This window comes from Nansenia antarctica (assembly GCF_963989245.1).
Source record: "Nansenia antarctica genome assembly, chromosome: 7".
Classification (NCBI taxonomy): Eukaryota; Metazoa; Chordata; class Actinopteri; order Argentiniformes; family Microstomatidae; genus Nansenia; species Nansenia antarctica.
This window is the reverse complement of record NC_137677.1, coordinates 52,947,385-52,950,851: the sequence shown is the minus strand read 5'-3', so window position 1 is coordinate 52,950,851 and position 3,467 is coordinate 52,947,385.

The window sequence follows — 3,467 nt, the reverse complement described above, 5'->3', positions numbered from 1 at the left end:
AACCTATTTTCTCGGTTGATAAACCCAATAGGAGGCCTGACCTCAGTAGGTACATGAAATTGATTACACTGTAAAAGAACAGCTTTAGATATCAAAACTATTGGCAACATAAGCTGAAACTATTAGCTAAGCCATTGAGAACAGGGGATGGAGTACGTAACCTCAAGTGATTGACTCCAGTAATAAAACATCATCAGAGTAATTGATGTGTTTTATATTGTACCAATGCTTCTAAATATAATACAGTCTGAGGCCAACACATGGCTCTGGCAAACCGCAGTGTTTATAAAGTGAATCTCCAGCGTGTGTAAGTGTGTGTGTGTGTGTGTGTGTGTGTGTGTGTGTGTGTGTGTGTGTGTGTGTGTGCTTCTGGGCCGAGAGCTCATTTCCACCCTGATGATCACAGGCACCATTGATTGTAATCCCAATGAGCAGGCTGTTCTGCCCTGTGGCATACAAAGGAATCTGGACGTGTTTAAAGCACTAACTTTTTTTTTTTTTTTTTTGTATTCTTGTATGAAGTTAAATTCTGATGTTGTGGGCAGCTGGCTCTCATTAACAAAACATGATGTCAAACAGGAGGACTGCTGGCTGGTGGATGTGAGGTCCTCTCACTTTTGCTCTGCTGGTGTCAAACTGAAGACCCCAGTGTCTCTGTAAACAACAGGCCTTTGAGTTCTGCAGGGGATGTGGAAAAAATGAAAGTGGGAAACTGTGAGCTATACTTTCATATTAAATCCACAGAGGTTGTTTGGTTGTGTTGAAATTCCCTCTTATTTCATTTGGCTAATTGGATTGAATAATGCAATGCTAGTGCATTACTGATATCATGTAAACATGATGAGATACACAAATATTCTCTCTCTTATTTCTCTTATCACTCTTACATATACATTTTGGGCATTTAACAGACACCTTTATCCAAAGCGACTTACAACAAATACATTTGTAAGCGAAACATCTAGCCATCAGTCATCGCAACAGAAAGTAATCTATGTTCGGCCCAGGGGTCATTGGCAGTCATAATGCTAGAAGAAGGACGGTAGAGTAGAGAAACTGTACACGGGTATATAAGGACTCCCTTGTGGGTTAGGGTTAGGGTTGTGTTGTGTTACTATGGTAACGGTAGATATATATATATTTTTTTTTTATTAAAACTTTGTGCACAATTATAATTGGTTATCTTGGACATGTGTACATTCGTATTCCCTTGTACACTGTCATAAAAACAGTCAAATAAAATAAAATAAGTCAAATAAAACACTAAAAACATGTCAAATCTTGCTTTTGCTGTCATTTCGAAAGCAAACATTTAATCATATAAATAAATAATACAGATAATGTTTTATGGTACAGTAATAATAATCCAACAGTGTGATAATGACATGAAGTTGATTGCACTGACTCCACAATCTCAAGAGCCCATTTTAAATGAGTTATTGGGTCCTGGCAATGCTTTCAATACCACACTGCCAACTGCTCTGCTTTCAGACTGTCCCGTTATTGCTTTACAATGTGGTTAATAAAATATCACTGGGTCCCTGAGATATTTAATGTCAACTTTTAGAGAGACATTAATTTGATTAAATACGTTACTTACTTACGTTAAGTCAGTCAGTAGCCCTGTTGATGATTTCAGTCTGTTCTTACTGTAATCCATTGTAGTTGGAAGAAACTGGATGTGGATTCACCAGAAATGGACATTTTACAGGCTTGAAATGTTTCTAACTGTTTCTAACTCATAATATCATATTGGTCAGTAGAGCAAGCACCTCATGTGCCTCCTGGTGTATTTGGAAGCAGACCAACGTGCTTGTGTTTGTGTCAGAAGGCGAGGGGTTGGCGAGCAGAACAGGCTGCTATAACTCACAGTGAGTTCAGTCTTTAGGAGTGAGCCCATGTGCTTCCTGCTTACCCCATCTCGCATCATCTGCATCACAGCTGCATAACCAAACCACCAAACCACCTAATACTTAATTTCATCAATATCATTAGTCATAACTAGTCATACTGCAGTACATGTAGAAGTGACTCCCCAGCGTTGAATAGCTATCCAGGATGTATGCAGGGGTTGGTTCAGAATAAATCAGAAGCAGAACAGCTATAGTACAACCATACAGTAAATCCCTATTTGAATGCATCATTGCGTTTATGCCTTTTTGGACCCCGCTCTCAACATAAACAGTTCCGTGAGTGGAGAGGTGCTGAGAGCCTGCCAGATTTAGGTGAGTCCAGGGAACTCTGTGATTTGGTGTCAGGATGGGCCACTGTGGCCGTACTGCCTCTAACATGTTTATGACCCTCCAGAGGAACACACAGCATATGGGATATGTGTTAGGGAGGTTTACACTGCAGAGCTATAGGAGAGGAAATGACCACTATTTTTCCACACTTTGATGATAGGTGACCGTTAGCCACTCACTACCCCCAGGGATGGATGTCATTATTAACTACTTATCTGATATCATTCACAACAGACTGGTTCTCATAAATCACACTACAAAGACACAATGTCATCTATCGGATCCTGATAGATTTCATGCATCGCAAGATTGATATCACAGATCTACCCAATGCATAATAACATTTGACACGGGCTTGTTCTATCATGAATGGTTTTGTCATTATCTTTTTACAGGCACAATCAACAGTAGAGGTGATTCACAAAAAGTCTTCTGGCACAATGATGAACTTGGAGGGGGGGGGGGGGGGGTGGGGACCTCCATGCCTCATATGAACTACTGAGTCATTGGGCCTGGATGTAGTCACCATAAATCAGTATATTCTCCTGGGGGGGAGGTCTGGGATACATATCGATGGTCCTTATCAAGTGAAGATGCACATGAGAAATGAATATTTCCTCCCTGTTTGATACAGAGTTGATTTACCGTTTCATACTGTAGTACTATTACCGCAGTGTATTGGCAGTATTCATCCCCCCCCCCCCCCCCCACACACACACGTTTATGAGTGTATGATGTTGTTATGGTGTTGCTATGGCCCCCCTGCTCAGCCTCATCTCATCTCCACCTCGTTTGTGGAAAGTCCTTTAAAGTGATGCTCCAAAGACAAGTGAAATATTATGTGGTTTTGAAGAATTGATTCAAACCAGCTCCCCTGATGCAAACCTCGAGGTCTTTGAGACATGTGTCATTTCACGTTTCGAAACAGACTGTTTGAAAAGTCCACGTAATTAAATTAAAATGGATTGACAACCTACTGGGTCTGTGTCAGCACAGCAGTGGTAAGAGAGAGTTTTGGATTTCTCTTGAGGGGCATCCCTCACCTCCCCAATAGCAGTTTTAATATGAGGACAGAGCCTTTCATGTGCTCTTCCAAGGAGGATGCTTAATGCATCACAGATCCTTTTCAACTCGCTGACAATATTTCACCATCATCGCTCTGCGGTCGCTCGGAATCGTCTCTCTATTAATCTTAACGATACTTAAAAGCAAAGTCACTACTCT